Below are 27,277 nucleotides of genomic sequence, written 5' to 3'. Positions count from 1 at the left end.
TTAAACATGTTTTCAATTATGTGGAAGTCTTTCTTATGATGGTTAATTTGGAGCTCGAAAACTTGCATTTTTTGGTTTAAATGTAAGCGCGCCCTTAACAAATGCAAATAAACCACACTGATAAATGTGTTTTACGCTTTTCGCAACTATTGCTATTATATCAAATTGCAGTATATGTATATATATATAAACGAGCTGTAGTTTATATCAGGCATTAATATTGTGAAGGCTTTTCGCTCCATATTGATTAATCCCACATAATATTTATTCTACCATCATGAAAGTACACACTTATAATATATTTGCCATAGTTTTACTTGTTAGCTTTTTGGACCATGTCATGACCCAATTTCCGGGTAAGTAAAAGATTTTTACATCAAAATATTATAATTTTATGTTGTTGTTGTCGTTATGTTCTTTTTATTGTTTTATTATTCTAATAATACTTATAATTAAATTGTAACTTGACTATTTCTGCACATTATATAATATATATTTTGAAAATTTTAATCGGAGGAAACATTATTATCGATATAGACCCCAAAACAATTTTTTTGGTATGTTTGTCTGTCTGTATTACGCGCACCACGTGAAAACTGAAATTTGGTACATTGGTAGATATAGGTAAGTATTTTTTAACGATTTTACTCCATGACTTTGTCAAATATAAACCGACTTTCACCATTCTTCTTTCTTTACAACGATTGTACTGTCAGGTTCATGCCATGTTAGCTTGATAAAGATTTGATAAACAGTTTCGGAAATAGATGATGACAGTCCTCAACCGGTAACATCATTTATCGATTTTACTCCATAATTCCATCAAATTCGAACTGATTTTCACAATTATTTTTTCATAACAAAGGTGTACTATCAGGTTGGTACTCAAATTCAAATTCAAAATATTTCTACTCAGTCAGACTTTTACAAGTACTTTTGAATCGTCAAAAGCATCTGGTTTGGAATGCCTTTCTATTTAAGTTTGGTGAAGATTTGATGAACAGTTTCGGAAGTAAAGGATGGAACTCCTCAACGGGTAACCTATAATTGATCGTGATCAGTATGTTAGCTTAGTAAATGAGACTTTACACCTCACCAAGATGAAAAATTTCAAGCGTTGGAAAATCTAGACCCATCGCCACCCACTACTGAGCATGGGTCTCTTCTCAGATTAAGCCATAGTCCACCACGCAGGTCAATTGTGAATTGGGAGATTTGGGAGTAATGATGAGGTCTAAGTTGGAGCGCGCTTGCCTAGAAGATGCCTATTCATTCTTGCCTTGAATGTATTCATATCGTATCTAAGATTAAATGATAGTTTAATTAAGAAGAACATACAGTTATAATGTTTTTTTTACTTTACGCACTGAACGTGACACTTAATGAGAAGAGTTTAATATCAAGTAAAGATTGATTTAACTACAACACAGAACTAATACATGGAAAAAGAAAAATTTCAAAAAAATATATCTAGAAACTACAAAATTAAAACTGAAATTATTACTACGATTTAGACAAAACTGGTCAAGTGCGAGTGCTCAAGAAATAACACTTTTTTAATTTTCAGGACAGCCATAACAAAAAAAACAAAAACCATTCTGTGAACCAGCTAAAGGGGCCTTAGCATAAAGCCTCTTTATTTGTTTTCCATTTTTTGCCATAACGCTAACGTCGACTTTGATTTTAGACACTTTTAATCGCAGTGAATTCGATACGTCCAATTTATTCCCGTACTTATTTTTATTATGATCCATTGCAGAAAATCCCACTGAGAAGAATTTCATGGCTTCGTCAAATAAGCAAAGATAACAGTCAGCAAGTGAAAGCCAGGTGCTCGATTACGGTAAAACAGCTTCAATATCACGGTTGCAAACACCTGTGATTATTTGATGGTCGCTCACTATTGGCCACAATACATTGTTCCAACAATCACACTATAAACTCAGCCAATCGCAACAATTTGATATTGTAAATAATTGATGCCGTTTTTCCGCATTCGACCAACTGAATTTGCCCAATTGCTTGCGATTAAACGTATTTCGTGACGACGTATCTTCTGATTTTGATCAATAAGAATGCCGGTACCGTTAAAATGAAATTTTATCCGTTTGGCTGCCGGCCAAACAACAGCAAGGCTGATGTTTTACGCCCCACTCAATACCCACTAGCGACCCACCTGTGGATAGTGTCGCAAAGCTATCACAACTCTTTCCTTTATGGCTGTCCATGAGGTAGTTGAATTTCTGTAGAAAATGCGTGAATGATAATTTAGGTGTATATTTTCAGGCAATCTCCATGAAAACGGTGTACTATGTGAAGAGGACGCTGATTGCAATTTAATCTGCAGATTAGAATGTGGAAACACAGTTGAGTATGCCTGCCATGATATATGCTGGTGTGCTCCAACCGAGTAGGCGAACATTCAGCTGGGCTTGACAGACGCATATTTGGTTATCATGAATTTTGTGCTATTATACTTATTTATTAAAATCACTACTCTCACTATTACGTTACAGATGGTCAATATTATAATAAATATTATTGTTTCATGTTAATTGTCCTACAAATCCTATTATTTTTATCCTTTTTATCCGACTACGGCAAAGTCAAAAGTCGTTCCTTTTAATTAATTTTGAAATCCCGCGGGAACTCTTTGATTTTCCGGGGTAAAAAGTAGCCTATAAGCTAATCCAGGATATTATCTGTCTCCATTCTCAATTTCAGCCAAATCCGTCTAGTAGTTTTTGCGTGAAGGAGTAACAAACATACACACACACACACACACACACACACACACACACACACACACATACAAACTTTCGCCTTTATAATATTAGTGTGATAAAGGTGATACCAAACAGCTCTGATAGTTTTAATAAGTTAAAAAAATAAAAGCTAAAAAATACCAATTAATATGTAACATATTGTTACAAATACCTACAACTCTCGAAGCTTCAAGCACTGGCGTGTTTGGGTTCTTTTGAGACAAACATCTCTCATTGTTTTCATTGTTTCGTAATTTCGAAAAGGTTCATTTGTTTACACTACGTTAGCGTAAGCACGGTAATGGTAGCGCCTAGAGCTTTAGAATACACACCCATAGGGCACGTTAGGGCCATGAAAACTTGGACTTAAAAAAAAAGTTGTATGGAAATTTTTATAATTTTATTTCGTCAAATTACTTCAGCATTGTATTTATCAGATCAAAGTAGCATGGGTACGTGTCGTCATTATATACTAATTACCAAACACCCTGTATATATTAACTAGTGTTTCGCTCGATGCGACGTGGTTATGTTATTTCTTTTTTCTATTAAACCGAATATATTTATTAAGATACACAATTCACCCCGGAAAGCCCATAAAACGATACCCATTTCTATTTATTGTGAAAAGTGTAAGTCCGTCATTTTGGATTTAAAAATGAATGTCAGTATCAAAATCAGCACCCTGAAAAACCTTGAAAACGACATCCATATTAATTTATGTAAAAACGGGGTAGTTGAAGATAATAATTTAGTAGGGTGCGTGGGTGAGTGGACCACGAAAAAGGTCCGCGAGCATGTAGAGTTTGTTTCACCGAGTAGACCTTATGATCCTTATCATCTTTTGCCAAGAAATCACTCTTCTATCTTTTATAGCCTCCGAGATGGACACCGACGAAATTCGTATGGCGGCCATCTTGTTTTCCCAATTTTATCTACTTTTTCTATTAACCGTATACTACTTTCTTCAAAGATTGCGAGTTTCAACGAAATCGGTTGGAAAACAAAAGAGTTGCAGTAATCACATAACCGCCATCTTGTTTTTCTGAAATGTCATAATTTTTTCCGACTCGCATTCCGCACCCAAACATATCTCCCGAAAAACATCGTATAGTTTTCTGTCCCTTTGTAGGAGAATGAGACATTAATATTCGCCATACAAAATGTTTTGAAAAATAAATTCCGCCATTTTGAATTTTTTTTCTAATCATCAATATTTCTAATCACACTAATATTATAAAGGCGAAAGTTTGTATATGTGTGTGTGTGTGTGTGTGTGTATGTTTGTTACTCTTTTACGCAATAACTACTGAATGGATTTGGTTGGAATGAAGATAGATAATATCCTGAATTAGCACCATAGGCTACTTTTTACTAAATGTACTATATTTCTTTTATGTTACTAAATTTAAATATCTAGGACATGTATTAAGCGACACGATGAAAGACAATGAGGACCTAGAGAGACAAAGACTGTCTCTGGTGGCAAAAAACAATATGCTGGCTAGACGTTTCACCCGCTGTTCCCGACTGGTAAAAGTCACCCTGTTCAAAGCCTACTGCCAGGCACTCTACACCTCCCAGCTCTGGTACACTTACTCCAAAGCAACTTTTGACGCACTTCGAGTGCAATACAATTCAATCCCTAAGAGGGTCTAATAGGGCTTCGAAGTATGCGGACGAAGTCGCGGGCATAAGCTGTGCATTATGTAATGATATGTATGTTCGAGGCAGTATTTGTTATTCTTCAACTATACTTCTACTATTTGTCAAGTAAGCGAAGAAAGGTTTTTGGCATGTGCGAGGAGGGACTTGGACGTGTTGTCGAAAACATAAAAGAGTTGTGAGTATAGTACCTAAACTAATTATGTGGAATAACGTTCAAATACCTACAAGTGTAAATTAAAAATTTATTACACCCCCGACAAGTGAAGGTTGCAGTAACTAGAAAAGACCTGATAACTTTCAAACGGCTGAACCGATTTACTTGGACTATTCCGCGCCTACGATCCAAAGTATCTGAGTTTTCCAAAACATCATTTTCAAATAAATAATTATTTATTTAGGCAACGTCCATCTTGACAGCTTGACATTTGTCAATTGACATAATATTATGAACCTAACGGTTATCTAACCTTCTTTTCTATAAGAAATTAGAAAAGAGCTGATAACTCTTAAACGGCTGAACCAATTTTTTTGGATTATAGCTAAGAACACTCTCGATCAAGCCACCTTTCAAACAAAAAAAACTAAATTAAAATCGGTTCATTCGTTTAGGCGCTACGATGCCACAGACAGATACATAGATACACAGACACACAGATACACAGATACACACGTCAAACTTATAACACCCCTCTTTTTGGGTCGGGGGTTAAAAAATAAGAATAAGTTCGATAATAGAAGCAATACTCCCTGGTTTAGGCCGTTGATTTTCAAACACTCGACAGCTGCCTTCCGTAAGCGCTTATTCTGGTTTAATCGATTTATACTTGCATTTAACACACCGCAGTTTATTATAATTAATTTAAAACCACTTTATAACAATTTCACACTGGTTTTGCACTTATTTCTATTTAAATTTACACAGTTATAAATTAATTAAATTTAAGGAGCAGCTGATTATGGGACATATGAACTTGCTGGTTTCATTTACATAATACTAGGTTACGCCCACGAGTTCGTCCGCGTATTGCAGTCGGAGGTATATAGGAGTTCACGAGTTCTCCCTAGTTACCCAAAAGACATTGGCCACTTGTCCATTTATACTTAAGTGCAACTTGTGGTTCTTCAAAATTAACAAGTGTAAATTAAAAATTTTCAACACCCCCGACAAGTGAAGGTTACAGTAACTAGAAAAGAGCTGATAACTTTCAAACGGCTGAACCGATTTTCTTGGACTATTCCGCGCCTACGATCCAAAGTATCTGAGTTTTCCAAAACATTATTTTCAACAAGATTTTCAAATAAATAATTATGTATATCTAAGCAACTTGACAGCTTGACATTTGTCAATTGACACTTGAATATTATGAACCTAAGGGTTATCTAACCTTCTTTTCTACAAGAAAACTAGAAAGGAGCTGATAACTTTTAAACGGCTGAACCAATTTTTTTGGATTATAGCTAAGAACACTCTCGATCAAGCCACCTTTCAAACAAAAAAAAGTAAATTAAAATCGGTTCATTCGTTTAGGCGCTACGATGCCACAGACAGATACACAGATACATAGATACACAGATACACAGACACACAGATACACAGATACACACGTCAAACTTATAACAACCCTCTTTTTGGGTCGGGGGTTAAAAATCTCATATATGCAGCACCACAAGTTGACCTACACCCGACATGAAATACAGATATTTTAATTTGACGTACCTCAGGTTAAAGGTATCTAAATCTACACACATCATAAACTAAAGATATTTTTTTTTATTATCAAACAAAATACATACAAATAAAAGCTTAAACTAAAAACACCGAAAAAACCACAGAGGTTTGTCCTCGGTGCCTAGCTGCAACGAAGGTACCTATTAACTAATTGCTTAAAGAAATAATCTACAGTAGGTATATAACGCGAATTGCTTACAGCGCCACAAGTTGAACTATGCTCTAATCAATTAAAAAAATCGCCGTATCAATAAAGGAGATTGGTGAACTCCATAGAGTTTCAGACCCAAACTAACAGAACAGTGGGCCTCAAGCCCACGTTCACGAATCAAACTTCTCATGCTTGTTCTAGTATACCAGTCTTACAAAATACTTCATCAAAGTCTATCAAATAAAGTTGAGAGTAAAGTTAAATTAAACTAATCTACTGAAATTTGCACCTTGATATGAAAAAACGATTATAATACCAGAATTACGAAACAAAGAGTAATGTGTTGTACCTCATTTAAATTGGCATTAAATCAGCAAGTTTTTCTGATACAGGGTCACTTCTCCGTAGTACATTTTTTTTTCACAGTGCGCTTTTAAAGTGACATTTAATTTTTGGTAACGCTTTAAAAGTTTTGGAAAAAAATTAATTGCTCTTGTAATTTGGTAGCCAGAGCCTCAATAAAAGGTTTGTAGTGCTGATACATTATCTAGTAATGACACAGCATCGTCTGTTTTATTGTTTTTTATCTAAATTTTTTTTAATTAGTCTAATTGTAAGAGAATCTGGTATTTTGTTAAAAAACCCAAAAATATTCATAACTCTTAGGGCAATTTAAATATGGCCATGCTGTAGAAATTTTTTTTTGCTAGAAATGACCTCCTCTATCTTCCTATTTCGTTCGGTCCTCTGACCTTTTGACCACCCTGTATATGGTTTCATTAAAATTGTCTTTTTATTAAACAATCACATTATTATTTTTCAAAACAAAACCATGAACTTCTAACAATCCAACAAAATTGACGGCTGTAGTTCGCGTGTTTTTCATTTTTTTTAAGAAATGATTTTTTTTTAAGAAATCAAATGGCACGACTTAGCAGTCAGTCTTTATTTAAACAATATTTGCGTTCAAATTCAAAAAGTGCGCGGTTAAGACAATTGCTGCGCACTTATATCTTCATAAGTGCGCCGCAATTAATTACTTTGCTACGCACTTATTACTCATTAAAGAAAACTTCACCTTTGGGTGCACTTAAAGGCGAACCAAGTCGTTCCTTTCGAATAGATGAGATGAAAAAATTTATAACACCCCCGACAAGTGAAGGTTACAGTAACTAGAAAAGAGCTGATAACTTTCAAACGGCTGAACCGATTTCAGCCGTTTGAAAGTTAAAAGTTAGTAATATTTTAATAATTAACTATTACTATTATATGCTTTCTATCGTATTATAGATTTAATAGACCTATCTAATGATACCTCACTTGTCGTGCTCGATTGACATAATTTTTTTAATCTGTTTCGACATAGAGCATAGTAAGCGCTACATTGCTTTTTACCCAACTATGGTAGGGCCAAGAGGAATTATTATAATTTTATTATTTCTACATCTTTAATAACATTCAAGATTAAGACGAATCTACTGTCGCAAGAATTATAAAAATCGGTTCAAGCGTTTAGTCACTAGTGCGCCACGAACGAATAAAATTATAATTAAAATTTAAACCCCCAAAAATACTAAATGGTCTTAACTATGATTTAAAAAGATTTATTCAATGATATCCCACTTGTCATGCTCAATCGACTTTCGTGTTTAGGGTTCCGTACCCAAAGAGTAAAACCGAGGCCTATTAATACTCTGCTTACACTGCTGTCTGTCTGTCTGGCTGTCCGCCTGTCTGTCTGTCCGTCTGTCTGTCTCTCTGTACTTCCTGGTTCAAGCTGTCTATTTTCAAACACTCGACAGCCGCCTTCCGTTTTGAGTCCTTATTGTGGTTTTATCGCTTCTTTTATAGTTGCAAGTCACAGTTTATTTTAATAAATTCAAAACCACTTAATAACAATTTCACACTGGTTTTTCACTTATTTACATTTAAATTTACACACTTATAATAAAACTATTATACACTGATAAATATATTTTACGCTTTTCGCAACTTTTGCTATTATATCAAATTGCAATATATATAAACGAGCTGTATTTTATATAAGTCATTTATTTTGTAAAGTCTTTTCCCTCCATATTTAGTCCAAAATAATAGTATCACATTTATTGGAATCATGAAAGTACCCATTTGTACACTTGGCATACTTTTATTTGCTGGCTTTTTGGACCATGCCATGACTCAACAACCTCCGTGTGAGTAAAAGATTGTTTACAGCAAAATATTATGTTAACTATTAAATCAATATTTAATTTATGAGATTTTACATTTCACCATGTTGAAAGATTTGGAGCATCGAATCAACTATAATGTAGAAGATTCGATCTAGACTCATCGCCAGCACACTACTGAGCACGGGTCTCCTCTCAGATTAGGCCATAGTCCACCATGCTGGTCAATTGTGGATTGGAAGACATCGCACACTTTTGAGAACTTTATGGAAAAATCTCAGGCACACAACTTTCTTCACAATGTTCTCCTTCAACGTTAAATCAAGTGATATTTAATTTATTTTCTTAAAATGCACATAACTCAGAAAAGTTAGATTGTACCCGGTACTCGTCCTGAGTTTGTTCCCGGGTACAATCAGATACAGCCCGCTGGCAGATAGACGGACGGACGGACAACGTAGGCTCAGTAACAAGGTCTCGTTGGCACCCTTTGGGTACGGCAGCCTAAGAAATAACAAAATTAAATTTTTGTTATTTCTAAAGGAGCCTTAGCATAAAGCTGCAGGCAGTGGGCCCTTTGCCTATTTGTTTCCTGTTTCTTGCCATAACGCTAACGTCGACTTTGATCTGAGTCACTTTTAGTCGCAGTGAATTCGATACGTCCAATTTATTGCAGTACTTAATTTTAATATGAACCATTGCCGAAAATCCTACTTCACATAAATATTAGGTAGTACAGCCCGGCTAGCATGAGTGTGCCTGGATGCTGCTGGTCCCTTTTGGATGAGTCCGAGAGGAAGAGCAGTGTTCGGGCCGGTGCGCCCCGGTTTAATAATAATAATTTCTCTGCGGAGATATTGTTGGCTATGGCTACCTGGCAGGGGGGGAGGTTTCTCCGCGTGTCCCTCTGACTAGCAGAGGGCACAGTGGACGAAGCGTAGGATGGGACGCGGGTGACGTGCGCGTCCCAGGGTCGGGGGACGCACTTCGTTGATGTGTCCCGGAGGTGCGGTGGTGGGGACCGAGCAGGTCCCCGGTGGAGGGTCTGCCTCGGCAGACGTCGCTGGCTGGGTCGTGGTTGTTTGCTTCGGCGTTCCCGTGACCCAGTCGCCAGGCGACACGCAGTAGCGCCGCTGGGGTTTAGTGGGTATTCCGGTCGCCTCTCGGCCGGCGAGTCCCACAATCCCCTCCCTCAGCTGGCTGGCTGCCTCACGGCTGGCTGGCTAGCTTCCGGGGGGGATGCGTAAATGCATTCCCCAGCGTCAACAAAAAAAAAAAATGGGCAGCAGATAAAAATTATATCCCCCGATTATATCATATATATCATGTCATAGAAATCAGTGAATAATATAATCGGGGATATAATTTTTATCTACTGCCCATGCTAGCCGGGCAGGAGAACGAATTTGATAGCTTCGTTAAATAGGCGAAGATAAGTGTCAGTAAGTGAACGCCAGGTGTTCGATTGCGGACACAGCTACAATGTCACGACTCACGATCGTAATCACCTTTGATTGTTTGACGCTCGCTCACTCTTGGCCACAATTCAGTGTCTGGTGACCCCGACGTGGGGATTGTGTTTCAACAGGAATACTATAAATTCAGGCAATCACAACAATTGAGATTGTAATAATGATTGATGCGGGTTTACAATTTTGCTAATTGCTTGCAACTAAACGCATTATTGGCGACGTATCTTCTGCTTAATCAATAAAAGTATGCCGGTAACGCAAGTAATTAAATTTTATCCGTTTGGCTGCCGGCCTAACAACAGCGAGGCTGACTTTTTGCGACCCACCTGTGGATAGTTTGGGAAAGACTGCGCTATGCTGTCACTACTTTTTTTTATGGCAGGCCATAAGGTGGTTCAATTTCAATACTCATTTCAATGTTTTCAGCCGTTGAAGTTCCTCAACTTATGGATTGCGCCAACGACATAGAGTGCGAAAATATCTGCAGATCACGCTGTGAGGATCCATTTTTGTCTTTCTGTGCTAATGAGTCCTGCTGGTGTCTTCCACTCTTCGACTATCGAAGATTCTAAGCCTATGAATTGAAAGACTGACGCATATTTGATTAACGTGAATTTTGTGCGTGTGTGGTACCTAAACGTACTTATTTGTTAATATCACAAGCCTCACCTTTGCGTTATATAGAGTGTCAGTATAATATAAAATTGTTTCATGCAAATTGTATTTTTATTAAATAATCACATTATTCGTACCCTTTATATCCAACTACGGCAAAGCCAAAAGGAAGACTAATGATTTGATCAGTCTATGTATGTATGTATTATATTAACAAAAAAACCGACTTCTAAAGCCTAAAACTACAACAACAAAGTGAAAAAAATTTGTTTTTATTTTGTATGCTATGTGCCTATGTTAAAATCGGGCGAGCTTAATGCTTTGATTTCGGTTTCTTTTTATGCTCGCTCGATTTCATACATATACATACTTACATGCAAAAGCAAAAATAATATTTTTACTTTGTTAGTGCCTTCAGATTAGAAGCAGGTTTTGGAAATATTTTTTATTTTAAGCTTTTTAATAAAAGTAGTCATTGCTTGGTACCTTGGCTGGTACGGCTTAGGAGTTCAGTATCTTGCAGCATCGGCATTGAAGAGTCAGCATTTGGAGTTCAGTTACATAGTCTATGCTCGCCATTTACTATTATTTCACCAGGAACTGTCCCTGAATCTCTATGGGTGTACTAGGAGTGTAATCATGAAGCCGTTGCTTGATACATTTCATATCAATTGGGAATCACGGGATTCCTAAAACCCATGCGCTTAACCGATTTGTATGAAATTTGGTATCGAGGTAACTTGCGTCCCTGTCATTGACAAATCCCGGAAAATCTAAGAGTTCCCACGGGATCTTTTAAAACCTAAATCCACGCGGACGAAGTCGCGGGCATCCTCTAGTATTTTATATGAAAAATAAAACCATTGCTCCAACTAGCATAGTTTTTTTTAATATTATTATCTTTACTGTTAATCACATCTATAAAGCTAAAAAGTGAGCAGCATTTATTTTGTAAAGTGCAGTTATCGGTTCTGATTGGCATATTATTTTCATCGTCTCTTTTATGCTTGAGAAACTGGCAAAATGTGCCAGTAATATTTTATTTTCTACGCCCAGAAACGGTTTCATACCCTATAACAGCATAATATGTTTTACATAAGCTGAATTATGGATTCCAACCCGCACAAAACTGAAAAACTGGTGGAAAAAAGACAGATTTGAAGTCCTCCAATCTCGGCAGCATTACTGTAAAATAACTTTTTTAAACCAACAAATCAGGGCGCATTTTAGAAAATATGCACCACTGCATTCGGGTCACAATCCTGGAAACCACTCCTCGGAACATGTTTCACGCAAAAGGTTAGCTTAAACCCAGTAAATCAATAGTTACTGTGGTCAAGCTATGTCTCAAAGTATAAAACTCCAGGCATCTTAAACCCAGTAATTGATACACGTGGATTAGTTTATGACGTATAACGTAGGTTAACTTTTTTGATCGGCAAAATCACAGTATTTGAAAAAGCCGTGATATAGCCTAGCAAAAAATATTTCCAACAATGTATAAACGTATATTTAAACACAGTAAATTGTAATTTGCTGGGTTAAAACCTAAAAAAACCTTACTGTGTTTGTTATTAAGATTTTGAAGATTTTTTTTCAATTACTGTGGTTCTATGATAAATATCTCGGCGAATATACTAGCTAAAAATACATCGAAAATTTTCCCAAAAAGAGTTCTGTCTCGAGATTCTAAAAAACTAAAACAAGTATAAACACAGTTACTGAAGTTACTGTGTTTACAATTACGAGGGCAGAACTATACTTCCACTTTTTGTCAAGTATGCGGAGAAAGGTTTTTGCCTAGCGTGAGTGTGTGAAAATGGTCCTGAAAGTGGCATGAAAATGTTGTCCAGAAAATGAAATGGTTGTGAGTATTAGTACGTAAACTACATTCAAATACATAAAACATAAGAATAAGTTAGGTAATAGAAGCAGTACTCTCTTGTTTAAGACGTTGTTTTTTTGAACACTCGACAGCCGCCTTCCGTTTTGAGTCATTGTTCTGGTTGTATCACTTATCTATAGTAATTGCATGTCACGGTTTTTTTTTATAATTAATTTAAAACCACCTTACAACAATTTCACACTGGTTTTTCACTTATTTCAATTTAAATTTACGTAGTTATAATTTGATTAAATTTCAAGAACAGCTATTTTTGTGACAAGTCAGCGTGAAGGTTGCGTTCCGTTTCTATATAATATTCCGTTCGTATATTGTTATATTATAAGTGCGAAATTGTCTGCCTGTCTGCTAGCATTTTACTTACGTAATAGTTTAGACTGGTGCTATATCATAAAACCAATAGAATATTTACGATCTTGAACCACCTAATTGTAAAGGACAGAATTTTTGGTTTTAATGAAAGACATTTAAACTTAACCCATTTTTTTTTTAAATTTCTCGTTTATTATACGGGGAGTTTGGTAATTAGTATATAATGACGACACGTACCCATGCTACTTTGATCTGATAAATACAATGCTGAAGTAAAAAGACGAAATAAAATTATAAAAATTTCCATACAATTTTTTTTTTTAATTTCTATGTCCAAGTTTTCATGGTTAGGGCCCTAACGTGGGACGCCAGCCAGGTAACCTCCCAGTGCGCCTGGATGCTGCTGGTCCCTTTTGGATGCGTCCGAGGGGAAGAGCAGGGTTCGGGCCGGTGTGCCCTGGTAACATGGCTAATAATTTCTCTTCGGAGATATTGTTGGCTATGGCTAATGACCTGGCAGGGGACAGAGGTTTCTTCGCGTGTCCCTCTGACTAGCAGAGGGCACAGTGGACGAAGAGTAGGACGGGACGAGGGCGACGTGCGCGCGGGATCGGGTCGGTCTGCGGATGTCGCCCGTTGAGTCCCAGGGTCGGGGGGGTGCACTTCGTTGGTGCGCCCCGGAGGTGCGGTGGGGGGTCCCCGGTGGAGCGTCTGCCTCGGCAGACGTCGCTGGATAAAGATCTTGATCCCTTTGGTGAGTCGGTAAAAAATATGGCATCCGAACAATCTTTTTTTTTTTATTTTTAAAATGCTCTCCTGAAAATTTTTGTATGGAACTTTTCCTTTCACAATTTGTGTGCGTAGAACTTATTTTTTTCAAAAAAATTATGAAACTTCATGAATGTGGTTCCCAGCATACACAAAGGGCCCTCAAAAATCATAGAGGCGTGGTCCTAGAATTAAAAATGTACAACACCTTGGGCCCTTTGGTGAGCCACTAAAAAAAAGATGGCCACCAAACAAAATATTTTTTTCCTCGACACAAAATTTATTTTTAATTTTCAAGTGATTCCCCAGGCCATTTTTTGTATGGGACTTTCTCATCACACCGTACAAGTTTAAGTACTCAAATGTTACCTTCCAAAAAAATTATGAAACGTCATGAATATAGTAAAATTACTAGAGTGCCTCAACGGTTCTCAAAAACTATCAATCATAGAGGCATGGTCCCAGAACTGAAAATGTATAAGACCTTAGGCCCTTAGGCAACAAAAAAAAAATTGTCTTTATACAAAATTTATTTTTAATTTTCAAGTGGTTCCCAAGGCCATTTTTGTATGGGATTTTCTTATCACATCATACATGTGTATAGAACGCAAAGGTTTCGTTTTAGAAAAATTATGAAACAATATGAAAATAGAAAAATTACTGTAGTACCCCAACGGTTCTCAAAAACTATCAACCATAGAGGTCCTAAAACTAAAAATGTTTAAGACCTTGCCACCTTCGGTGAGTTGGTGCAAAAAAGATGGCCACCGATCAAAAAAAATGCTTATGCAATATATTATCGCCCTCAAAAAACTATATAAGTAAGTATTAGTACTATAATAATATTAATAAAACCTTGGACCATTTGGTGAACCGGTGAATAAAAGATTCTCATCAAACAAAAAATAATTCCTATACAAAATTAAATAAAATTGGTCAGTCTATCCTAATTTTTGTACTGGATTTATTTTTTTAACTTATTTTCTTTTAAAGATCTTAAATAGTTAGAACAATGCGATGATATACGAAAACTCGAATGTGGGAATTGGTGAACCGTTAAAATATTACAAATCAAAACCCTTCAAAAACTATTAAAAACACAAAACTATAAAAAATGTCTAATGAAAACAATGTCCGTATGCATGCTCGCGGACCACTTTAGTGGTCCGTGCACCCACGAATTACACTAGTTATATATAAATTGATCCAAACTTTTCAAATCCAAAAAAAAATATCAATAATATATAATTATAATACTTAATTATTTAGAATATTATTTCGGATATATAATGAAATAATATATCCCTTAACAACTGCAAATAAACCAGACTGATAAATATATTTTACGCTTTTTACAACTTTAGCTATTATATCAAATTGCAATTTATATATTATATATATAAACGAACAGTATTTTATATTAGACATTAATCTTGTAAACCCTCTTCACTCCATACTTAACCCAAAATAATAAGATTATATTTATTCGACCATTATGAAAGTACACATTATACACTAATTGCTATACTTTTATTTGCTGGCTTTTTAGACCATGCCATGACCAAGAAACAGAGTAAGTAAAATTTTTTTACATAAAAATATTATGTTAGTCATTATAACAATAGACTACAGTAATAAAATGATGTGATGTTTTGTATAGCCATATTTTATGGGGCTAAAATTCATTACTGAAGAAAATAATTATAAGAAAATTGATTTTTCGAATATTTTTGATTATTTCGAATATTTAGAATATTTTCATGACGTCACAAGACAATAAATGACAAACATTTTGCAATTTTTTACCATTAAAATATCTTTCCGCAGAAATTACTCAATTTTTATGTAAAATATTCATATTTTTATATTAAAAAAAAAAATTAAAAATATTTGTCATATACGACTTGGGACGTCATTGATCGCCTTCCGTACAGCGCGGCGTTGATAAATAATTGTGTTCAAAATAAACAAGCGTAAATTAAAAATTTATAACACCCCCGACAAGTGAAGGTAACCTTCACTTGTCGGGGGTGTCATAGAAAAGAGCTGATAACTTTCAAACGGCTGAACAGATTTTTTTGGAATATAGCTAAAAACACTCTCGATCAAGCCACCTTTCAAACAAAAAAAAACTAAATTAAAATTGTTTCATTAGTTCTTTACTTCATAGCGCTACGGTGCCACAGACAGATACACAGATACACACTTCAAACTTATAACACCCTTCTTTTTGGGTCGGGGGTTAGTAAAAATCGTGATTTTTATTTAATTATTCTCTTAAATAATGTATGTAAAGATATACCATACAGATATAATGATAGAAATGTATAAGATTTAACTGTCATGCATATTTGTAATTTAAATTCATATAGGTAAACCATTTTATATTGTAAATAGTACCTATTGTAAATTTTTATTAAGCCTTTATTTTATAAATTCTGTGTATATATTGTTTTATATATGTATATATTTATATGTGTATTTATATTTGTATATTTATTTAAGTATAGTATTACTGTGTACACCTATTAGGGGTTGTCACTTAGATCCGGATCTATTGTTTTTATGTTTAGACTATTTAGAGTTACAGCCTGTTTTGTGTGCCTTTTTTCAACAAAATAAATTAAAATAATGAATTCTAGCCCCATACACTACTACACTACACTAGCGCTATACAAAACATCACATCATTAGGGTTCCGTACCTGAAAAGGAAAAACGGAACCCTTATACGATCACTTCGTTGTCTGTCTGTCTGTCTGTCTATCCGTCTGTCCGTCGTGTCTGTCAAGAAACCTATAGGGTACTTCCCGTTGACCTAGAATCATGTGTAGGTAGGTAAGTCTAATAGCACAAGTACGGGAATAAATCTGAAAACTGCGAATTTGTGGTTACTACATTAAAAAAAATTAAAACGTGTTTCAATTTTCAAAGTAAGATAACTATTTATTTTTATGTACAATAGTTTTTTATTTATCGTACAAAATGTTGGGAAAATACCCGAGTACAGAACCTTCAGTGCGCGAGTCTGACTCGCACTTGGCCGGTTTTTATTACTAGGTACAGTCCATGACCCTATTGGGTGCCGTAGGGTGGTATGCTTAATTTAGGTATGAGATTTTACAACTCACCAAGGTAAAGGATTTCGAGCATCGAACCATCGAGACCCTTCCGCTCAGATTAGGCCATAGTCTACCACGCTGGTCAATTGTGGATTGACAGACTTCACCCACTTTTGAGAAGATTATGGAAACTTCTCAGGCATAAAGGTTTCCTCACAATCAGATACAGCCCGCTGATTGACAGCCGTACGGACGGACGAGTACCCAAAGGGTGCCAAGCAAAATACAAAAACGATTCCGTGTACCAGCTAAAGGAGCCTTAGCATAAAGCTGCAGGCAGTGTCCCCTTTACCTATTTGCTTTCTGTTTCTTGCCAACGTCGACTTTGATTTGTTCGATACGTCCAATTTATTGCAGTAATTATTTTTAATATGAGCTATTGTAGAAAATCCCACTTCAGTTATATATGAAATAGTGCAGGAGATGAAATTTCATGGCTTCGACAAATAGGCAACTGAAAGTCATGTGCTTGATTACGGTAAAACAGCTACATTTCACGATTGCAATCACTCGTGTTTGCTTGGCACTCACTCAATATTGGCCACAATAGATTGTTGTAACAAGAATACCATAAATTCAGCCAATCACAACAATTGAGATTGCAATAATGGTTGATGCAGTTCCGCAAGAAATTAAATTTATCCGTTTGGCTGTCGGTCAGACGAGGATAACGGTTTGTGACCCACATATGGATAGGTTGGGAAAAACTGCACTAAGCCATCACTACTTTTTTTATGGCACACCATAAGGTGGTTGAATTTCTATAATGAAGGCGTCAAATGATTATTAGGTGTATTTTTTCAGACTTTTTACCATGCGCCAACCAAGAAGAGTGCGAAAAAATCTGCGACTCCCATTGTGACGAACCATATAAGGCTCTCTGCACTCACTACACTGTATGCTATTGTGGTCCACTCGTTATCGATTAAGCTGGTCATGAGTCATGACAGACGCATACTTGGTTAACATGAATTTTGTGCACCCACACGAGCACATCTTATAGATATTTATTTTATTAAGATCACAATGTTCACCATTGCGTGATAGATGTAATAATATAATATACTTATGTTGTTTCATGAACGTCTTTTTATTAAACAATCACACTACTCTTTCCCTTTTCATCCGAAGACGACGGCGGGGTTATGCTTTGATCAGCCTATTGATGATGTATTAACAAAAAAAAAAAAAAAACCAACTTCCAAGGCAACTACAAATTATAGAGTAAGATCCCAGAACCACCAGACGTCACGTATTTTCTGAGGAAGGAAATGTGGACGATTGAGTAGTGTTAGTATATACTAAGAACGCATGCCTACCTGCTTGCTTGCTTAGACGGCCAATTTTCAGGTATCAGACAATCAAGGTACATAAAAACATTACTTATCACACGTAAATTCTCCAAGCTGATTTTTACGTATATTTTAGGCAATATCCTTAAAAATAATTCACCAATACTCCCAGACACTTTCCGTCGGTCGTATTGCTTTGCAGACGCTTTAAAGCTCCCAAAATAATAATTAAGTACCTACTGAACTTCACGTAAATTCTGATGCTCCATTTTTTAGGGTTCTGTAGCCAAATGGCAAAAAACGGAACCCGTGTTGTTTGTACGGGAGCTGTGTCTGTGTGCTCGACCGTACCAATAGGGAATTCCCACCGAGCTAGTGTTGAGCTCGGTAGCGCCAGCTGGGCCGACGGTTGTGCGTCGAAACTTCTATATATAGTGCAATTTGGTAAACGCTCTGTCAATGCGATTGAAAGTTGCGTGTTTCTCCTTGATTTCCAATTAAGCTACCCGTGCTGCCATCTAGGCCGCGGGTCGTGAGTTATCAGGCTGGGGTTTGTGTTTCGAGCGTTGTTGATTGATTGAGTTTAGAAGCGACATCTTGTGAAGGTGGCAATCGCTACACCCTTATAGATTCGTCATGTCTGTCTGTCTCTCTGTCTGTCTGTCTGTCCGCCCGTATGTCACAGCCACTTTTTTCCGAAACTATAAGACCTATACTGTTGAAACTTGGTAAGTAGATGTATTCTGTGAACCGCATTAAGATTTTCACACAAAATACAAAAAAAAAAACAATAAATTTTGGGGGTCCCCATACTTAGAAACTCAAAATATTATAGTTTGCGCGAGAGACTCTTCCAAAGTGGTAAAATGTGTCCCCCCCCTGTAACTTCTAAAATAAGAGGACGATAAAACTAAAAAAAATATAATATGATGTACATTACCATGAGTAGTTTTTTTAATACGTCATAAAAAATTAAAATATGGTTTTTCAAAGTAAGATAACTATACCAAGTGGCATATCATATGAAAGGGCTTTACTTGTATATTTTAAAACAGATTTTTATTCATTTTTATGCTCAATAGTTTTTGATTTATACAGCAAAATGTCCAAAAAAAACCCAAGTACGGTACCCTCGGTGCACGAGTCCGACTCGCACTTGGCCGGTTTTTTATATATGTCTACCAGACAACTATTTTAAAACCTTTTACAAGAAGACTGACCGATCCAAGGGGCCAATCATCCCCTAAATTCAATTTTAATGCCTCTGTGGATAGGAGCGCGAGGGCATTATCTACGCGCTTGAGAATGAGTGAGACATGTACTATTAGGATATATTATTAAGATATATCAATTAAGAATATTGCTATCGCGAATGACTTAGACGATTTCACCTTCAAACTAGCAATTGTGGTTTTGGAGCCCTCTATTGCCATTTAATCAAGTTGTGACGATGAGTCACAAACAGCCTACATGCCGGCCGGCGTAGAAGCATCGAGAATCTTCCACGACAGCAACGCGTGATCGACTCAGCAACCCGACCGGCCAATCAGCAAGCTCCGCGACTGCCGCGCGTTGATCACGCCACCGGTTAGGCTCCGCCCATTCCCCAGTGTATAAATACGGCAGCAGCCGCCAGATCAAGGGAGTCGCTCGGCTTCTTCGCCCCGCATAGGTCGGTGTGATCTTTAACATCGCTGCTCGATCTGGGGGAAGGAGTCCAGCGACACAGGTAGCGTTGAAAGCAACCAGGCCCTCTGCTTGGTGGCACAACAATACCGCACGTCCCGCCCGCGCGTTCACCCCTCCTCCGGTCTCCGTCCATGAAGCGATCCTCGTTACGTACCGACATAGGTCGCCCGTGCAACCCCGTCTATAGTCCGACCCGAATTGCCCGCGTCGTTGTGAAACCCTCCGCGAAGGGTAGAAGTATCTTGTGTTGTTAATAACGGCGGTCAGTAAAACTCAATGTACAGTAGACATAAGATTTAGACGTAAATAAACAGATAACGGTTTGTGTGTGATCATTGTTTTTCTTAGCTGACAAGTCAGGCAGGGTTCCCTATCCTTTATGTACGTAGTAAGGACGTTGCACACCCCAGCCTCCTTGCTACGTTACATTGGCGCCCAACGAAAAAACCCATTTATCCGTCCGTATAAAACCCGCGCCGCGTAAAGAAACTCGCGCCGCGTCCGTAAAGTATAAAAATCCGTACCGAAGCATAGGGAACTTGACAAATTTGTTACACCCGCATATTTTACGAAATAAAACAGATACAAACCCTCACAAGTCGGTGTGATCTCCATCGCTGCTCGAACTGTGAGAGTGAATATCTGATCCGTGTGTAGCTTATACAAGTACAAAATCGAATATCTTGAAATAAAACGGATATAAACCCTCACATGTCGGTGTGATCCCCATCGCTGCTCGAACTGTGAGAGTGAATATCCGATCCGCGTACAAAAGTACCACAACACATAGAAAAACCACACATAAAAAAAAAAAAAACAACGCGAAATAGATGTTAATCCTTAGCCACCAAGCCACAGGAGAAACATCTCATCGTCGGAATATAAAATAACTAGCACATTAGAAAACACAGAAAATAACCAAAAATTAACCGTATGAAATAAACGAGAGGGGAACGCATAAGAACCGAACTTAAAAGACATCCGTATCCACCGTAAACAATTTTACCGTACCTACCGAAATAAATTTCGTCGCTTATCTAAAGAGGGAACATTAGACGCGGCGATCCGATTCCGATCCGACACCGATACGACACGTTCGTTCCGACACCGATCTGATATTAGTCGCAATCCTACATCAATTCGTTTTGAACTAGGAATCGTAAACGCGACAATCCGTTAAATAAACTAATCATCCGCGGAAACAAAACCTAAATAAATCAACCGAACACGGCAATGCCCACGGCTTGGATTTATACACTAAATAAACAAGAACTAAGCGCCGAATTAGAAAAGAGAAGTATACAAATCGCGGCCACAAGTACGGTCGACGAATTACGCAAACAACTAGCCCAAATAATCAAAGAGGAAGACAAAATAATACAAAACAATACAATGTCGAACGAAAACGAAACGAAGGAATTCGACAAGGCCATTTCTCGATGGAACATACAGTTCGATACAACAGGCGACGCCGTAGAATTCCTAGAGCGAATAGAAGAACTAGCCGAAACATTAGGCATCAACAAAAACAAAATAATACATGTGATTCCGAGATGTCTAACGGGTAAAGCCTCATTATGGTATAGAAATAATAACCAAGGATGGAAAACTTGGGAAGACTTTACAGATAACTTCAAATTATTCTACTATCCAAGAAACTATGAGAAAAATCTTCTAGAAACGATTATAAACAGGAGGCAACAATTCCGAGAAAATTTCATACAGTATCTAACCGACATGCAAACTTTATTGAGAAGATATGGGAAATTAACCCCAGAACAACAGTTAGAAAGAATCTACGATAATATGAAACCAAACTATCAATACTATATAAAAAGAAAAGATTTTAGTACAACTGCAGAACTAATACAACTAGCAGGCGACTATGAAAAAATAAATACAGACCGATTCAGAGAAACAACAAGAAAACCAATGTACCAACGGAAAGAAAACACGCCAAATCCCATAGAAAAACCCACCGGAACCCTAAAACCCGAAGACCACAAGACAGAAAGAAAACAAATACACGCAAATTATGATCCACAATCTTGTTGTTGGAAGTGCGGCAAGAGAAACCACACAACGCGGGAATGCAAAAACCAACAAGTAATTTTCTGTAGCAGATGCGGGTTGATGGGGAAACTGACACGGGACTGCTGTAAGAAAACAGGCGAGGCCAACTACAAAAGGAAACCACAAGCATACACGGCAGTCACCCAGAATAAGGGAGATAACAGAGTGTTTATAGAAGTCAAGATATACGGAAAAAGGTTCAGGGCATTGGTAGACACAGGGTCAACAAATACCTATATAAACAAAGAGATCATGGATCAAATTCAGGAGAATATTAAAGGAATTACAGAAAAGCAGAACACGATAAAATTAGCCGACGGATCTCGGATAAAAACAAATAAAGTAATCAATATTAACATAGAAGCAAATGGGAAGAAATTAACACACCAAGTCATATATTTACCAGCAACTACAGTAATGATCATGGGAATGGATTTGCTAACAAGAATAGGGCTATCCATAGGGTGGAAAGAAACAACATGTGAACAAATCAGCACAGAAAAACCAGAAAAAAAACCCAGTAGTACAAATAACTTAACAGCCGAACAAGAAAACCAGCTGCAAACCTTCCTCAACGAAGAGTTCGAAAAGTCTGACAAAAGTCCGAAAGGAAATACAGGGGTGGAACACATTAGAAAATTAAAACATAAAGAACTAATCAAACAAAACGTAATTGCAGACGAACTATCGAGAAACCCCGTATATACCACAACAACGGAAGAAAAAGAGTGGTACACAAAGAAATTGGAGATAACAAGCAAAAATCCGGAGTCGGACCCCGATTATTGTATAAAAGACGGAAAACTGTATAAAAAAGTGATTAATCCGAAATATGGAGGAAAACTCGACCCCACTACAGAGTGGAAACTATGCGTGAGAACCTCGGAAAAAGAAACTATTATCAAACAAAACCACGACGAACCGGACGCAGGCCATTTGGGAACGTCAAAAACGTTCAACAAGGTAGCTCAACGCTATTATTGGCCAGGCATATTCAGAGACGTAGCGAAATACGTAAATAAATGCGAAGTCTGTCAAAAACACAAACCGTCACAAGAGAAAAAACCAGGACTCATGCATATAAAAAACGCCGAACAACCATGGGAGGTAGTAACAACGGACCTCATAGGCCCACTACCTCGTTCGTCAAAGGGATACCAGTGGATAATCGTATTTCACGACAAGTTCACCAAATGGTCTGAAATAAAACCCTTACGAACGGCAACCGCCAACACGGTCGCAAGTGCACTCAAAGAATGCATATTAAATAGATATGGCGGAATTAAAACACTTCTCAGCGACAACGCGAGAATATTCACCAGTAAAGTCTTTAAGGACACATTAACAAAGTATAAAATAGAACAGAAATTTACCGCACCGTACACCCCACAGTGCAATCCAACCGAACGAGTAAATAGAACACTAGAAACTATGATATCCGCATATATAGAAAAAAGCCATAAAAAATGGGACGAGTATCTAGGCGAGTTCAACTTGGCGTTGAACACATCGGTACACGAAACGACTAAATACACCCCGGCGTTCCTACTATTTGGAAGAGAACTACGAAATTTCCGGGACGGCAACCAATTTCCCACCCCGGCGCTCAGAGAAAACCAAAAACTCGAAGAAATTTATGAGATAGTACGAAATAATCAAAATTTAGCATCAGCCCAACAGAAAAAGTATTATGATAAATCAAGACGAAACTGGAAACCACAAATAAACGAACTCGTACTAAAGAGGGAATACACGCTATCAAACGCAAACAAACAGTTTTGTGCAAAACTAGCTCCTAAGTACTCCGGCCCACATAAAATAATCGAACAAAAATCACCAGTAATATACCTACTACAAGCGGTAAAAGGTGGCAAAGTGTGCACCGCACACATAAAAGACTTAAAAGTATTTCATTACTAGACAATCGGAGTGAACAAAAATACCTACGATAGCAACCGGATCGCGACACCGAGCCAGGACAATGATATCCATTAACCATAGATACGACATCGCCCGATACCTAAATAAGAAAAATAAACCAAGTTCAAGATGGAAAACGCACATTAAGAGAAGAGTGTAGCTAATCCCCGCGTAAAGCAAAAAGGAGTAAAACCAAATTCTACAGTGAAAAGATGTGTATATGTAACAATATCGCGCTGGAAAAGAGAAGAAACCCGAAAATTTAGGTCCAAATTGGAAGCCACACAAAAGCGTAAAACGGTACGAACCCATTACATAAACAGGATGAGGAAAAAGGGGTTAACTAAAGAAAGAGGGAACCGAGAGAAAACTTTTAAAAAACATAGACTACATGTCTCAACAAATAGTATATCAATGACCTGTCATAAAATACCTAGGCGAACATACAGAAAAAACGCATCAGACTACCCTCAAGTAAAGCGTTTTTCCCGCAAACATGAGAGAGCGAGGCGAACACGCAAGGAAAAAATGCAACAGATTACCCTCAAATAAGGTATTTTTTTGAAAAAAAGCAATAAATAGCCGGAATACACCCGAGCGTGTCACATTCAGTAAAAATGGAGCAACAAGTGCACATAGTGCAGCAAACAGGAATAAATGAAAGGTCAGAACAAACCTTTACGTATCAACCTGGAGCCAAAGTAGAAGGAAAGGCCGGGGAGATACTACTATCGCCACGAAACCCCGAGGAAAAAGTTCGGAGGGAAAGCGAGTACTTAGAAGTGGATGAACACATGCAGTCGGGCGAGTACACAGCATTTGTGGCAGAATTGGATCCCCCGCCCCAACCCAACAGAAGGAAGAGGAGGAGGGGCAGGAAAAGATTGGGCAACCACAGAAGGGGGATTGTAAGGTTGCCCAAATACAAGAAAAAATTGGAACAAGAAAAATAGAAAGGTGACACAAAGGGCTAAATGAGAAATAAAACAACACGGATAGAAAAAAAAAAAAATCAGTAAGTTTTTCCAGTTAATCCAGTGATTTTTTTCCTTACAGAAAAAAATCTTCAAACGGAGGAGGGGAATGTGACGATGAGTCACAAACAGCCTACATGCCGGCCGGCGTAGAAGCATCGAGAATCTTCCACGACAGCAACGCGTGATCGACTCAGCAACCCGACCGGCCAATCAGCAAGCTCCGCGACTGCCGCGCGTTGATCACGCCACCGGTTAGGCTCCGCCCATTCCCCAGTGTATAAATACGGCAGCAGCCGCCAGATCAAGGGAGTCGCTCGGCTTCTTCGCCCCGCATAGGTCGGTGTGATCTTTAACATCGCTGCTCGATCTGGGGGAAGGAGTCCAGCGACACAGGTAGCGTTGAAAGCAACCAGGCCCTCTGCTTGGTGGCACAACAATACCGCACGTCCCGCCCGCGCGTTCACCCCTCCTCCGGTCTCCGTCCATGAAGCGATCCTCGTTACGTACCGACATAGGTCGCCCGTGCAACCCCGTCTATAGTCCGACCCGAATTGCCCGCGTCGTTGTGAAACCCTCCGCGAAGGGTAGAAGTATCTTGTGTTGTTAATAACGGCGGTCAGTAAAACTCAATGTACAGTAGACATAAGATTTAGACGTAAATAAACAGATAACGGTTTGTGTGTGATCATTGTTTTTCTTAGCTGACAAGTCAGGCAGGGTTCCCTATCCTTTATGTACGTAGTAAGGACGTTGCACACCCCAGCCTCCTTGCTACGTTACAAAGTACTAACTACTACGCAGACTTTTAGTATTTTTACGTAGTAGCGTAAAAGCTCCAGTAAATGAACGAATGAAGACTAACCTGACTTTGACCTAAAATTAAGGTATATGAGAATCGTTCTACATATATTTTGAGTATTTTGAGAGTACCCCAAGGGTCCGCAAAAGCTATCATTCGTAGAGGCATGGTCTTGAAACTAAAAATGTTCAAGACCTTAAACCCTTTGGTGAGCCGTTAAAAAAAAGATAGCCACTGAACAAAAAAAAAATTCGTACAATTTTTTTTTTAATTTTCAAAAGGCTCTCCTGAACATTTTTGTATGGAATATTTTCCCTTCACTATTCATATGCGTAGAACTTATGAGTCTAGTTATGGTATAGCGACGGACAAAAGTCTTTTTAAAAAATTTAAATTTAATTTCACAAAAATAAAATAAAATAATAAGATACAAAAAATTCAAAATAACATCTATGTTGAATATCGATGTGAAACGATAGCGCGGACAACCTGGACTGGCCTCTCTTCCCATTGTTCGGTCAGCGGTCCGAACTGCAGCGTAAGCGTTTTGATTGTTCGGCAGAACTGCTGGGTTTGGGGAAGCCGGCGTTACGATGTGGTAACTATTCCCCCCTTAAGTTGGAAGCTGGTCCTGCAGCTTCAGGGAGCGTCCTCGCGACTTGTTTCCTCTGGGTGTTTATTCCATTTGTAAATTCTCCAGATTCCGAAGGATATTGCAGTTATGTAGAGGAGTATTATAGACCAGCTCGGGATTGCCACCACATGTGACCAGTTCCATGTTTCTATATGTTGAATGTCTTCGATCTTGTTCATCAGTTCGTGGATGCTGTCCAAGGATATATCTTTTAAATGCACCTCGTACTGTACGGTCTCTCGATGTATCCAGTTTTCATTGGGTAGTGGGATGACTTCGTTCACAGTGATGCTGCTAAGAACACATCTTATTGTTCTATTCATTATGTCCAATTGGCAATCCTGTGTTAGGTTGACGAGGAATGTTCCTGATATAGTCCTGTATTTGGTTTTCTGGCCGCATTGCGTTTTCACAACTTCTTGTGTAGGTGATATTATAGACCTTGAAGCTCCTGTATCTATCAAGAACTTGCCCTGAAATTTCACAGTTTATTATAATTAATTTAAAACCACTTTACAACAATTTCACACTGGTTTTTCACTTAAAATTTACATTTTTATAATTTAATTAAATTTAAGGACCAGCTGATTTTGTGACATGTCAGCTTGACGGTTGTGTTCCATTTTTACATAATACTAGCTTACGCTCGCTACTTCGTCTGCGTACACTACACTAACTGCACATCTCTAATTTACCCCCTTAGGCATTAAATTTTCAAAAATCCTTTCTTAACGGATGCCTGCGTCATAATAGTTATTTGCGTGCCAAATTTCAGCACGATACATCCAGTAGTTTGAGCTGTAGGTACTTTGATAGATCAGTCAGTCAGTTATTTTTAACTAGCTGATGCCCGCGACTTCGTTCGCGTGGATGTAGGTTTTTTGAATTCCCGTGGGAACTCTTTGATTTTCCGGGATAAAAAGTAGCCTATGTGCTAATCCAGGGTATAATCTATCTCCATTTTAAATTTCAGCCCAATCTGTCCAGTAGTTTTTGCGTGAAGGAGTAACAAACATACACACACACACACACACACACACATACAAACTTTCTCCTTTATAATATTATATATATAGTGTGATACTTGGATTCCGTTCTTATATAATATAATATTATTATAACTGCGAAAGTGGCTGTCTGTCTGTTAGCTTTCATGGTTTTCCCATAAGTTTAAGCGATTTTGACTAAATTTGATAAAAAATATGGCTTACATATTGG

General features: G+C 37.7%; 1 protein-coding gene and 3 long non-coding RNA genes across 4 annotated transcripts in view; 3 read left to right on the top strand and 1 right to left on the bottom strand.

The window, feature by feature from the left end:
- Positions 1 to 27,277, bottom strand: part of LOC123867372 (angiotensin-converting enzyme) — a 335,250-nt gene that overhangs the window by 155,630 nt on the left and 152,343 nt on the right. The gene's annotated exons all lie outside the window — the stretch shown is intronic.
- Positions 207 to 2,555, top strand: LOC123867396. Its single transcript, XR_006796405.1, has 2 exons — positions 207 to 356; positions 2,287 to 2,555. It is a non-coding gene; the product is annotated as an uncharacterized LOC123867396 (long non-coding RNA).
- On the top strand, positions 8,322 to 10,674 carry LOC123867388. The gene is made up of 2 exons (XR_006796398.1): positions 8,322 to 8,508; positions 10,383 to 10,674. It is a non-coding gene; the product is annotated as an uncharacterized LOC123867388 (long non-coding RNA).
- Positions 14,986 to 17,754, top strand: LOC123867394. Its single transcript, XR_006796403.1, has 2 exons — positions 14,986 to 15,127; positions 17,480 to 17,754. It is a non-coding gene; the product is annotated as an uncharacterized LOC123867394 (long non-coding RNA).

Source organism: Maniola jurtina, chromosome 8 (assembly GCF_905333055.1).
Source record: "Maniola jurtina chromosome 8, ilManJurt1.1, whole genome shotgun sequence".
NCBI lineage: Eukaryota > Metazoa > Arthropoda > Insecta > Lepidoptera > Nymphalidae > Maniola > Maniola jurtina.
The sequence above is the reverse complement of the archived record's forward strand: the minus strand, read 5'-3'. Positions and strand labels throughout refer to the sequence as shown.